Genomic DNA, 558 nt, shown 5'->3' on the forward strand with positions numbered 1-558 from the left:
GGGTGACAATAGACAGCCTTGACGAACTCCTTTTCCTATTTGGAACCAGTCTGTTGTTCCATGTCCAGTTCCATCTGTTGCTTCCTGAACTGCATACAGATTTCTCAAGAGGCAGATCAGGTGGTCTGGTATTCCCATCTCTTGAAGAATTTTCCACAGTTTCTTGTGATCCACACAGTCAAAGGCTTTGGCATAGTTAATAAAGCAGAAATAGATGTTTTTCTGGAACTCTCTTGCTTTTTCTGTGATCCAGCAGATGTTGGCAATTTGATCTCTGGTTCCTCTGCCTTTTCTAAAACCAGCTTGAACATCTGGAAGTTCATGGTTCACATATTGCTGAAGCCTGGCTTGGAGAATTTTGAGCATTACTTTACTAGCGTGTGAGATGAGTGCAATTGTGCAGTAGTTTGAGCATTCTTTGGCATTGCCTTTCTTTAGGATTGGAACAAAAACTGACCTTTTCCAGTCCCGTGGCCACTGCTGAGTTTTCCAAATTTGCTGGCATATTGAGTGCAGCACTTTCACAGCATCATCTTTCAGGATTTGGAATAGCTCAAC

This window comes from Bison bison, unplaced genomic scaffold (genome assembly GCF_000754665.1).
Source record: "Bison bison bison isolate TAMUID 2011002044 unplaced genomic scaffold, Bison_UMD1.0 scf7180017864111, whole genome shotgun sequence".
NCBI classification, from domain to species: Eukaryota; Metazoa; Chordata; class Mammalia; order Artiodactyla; family Bovidae; genus Bison; species Bison bison.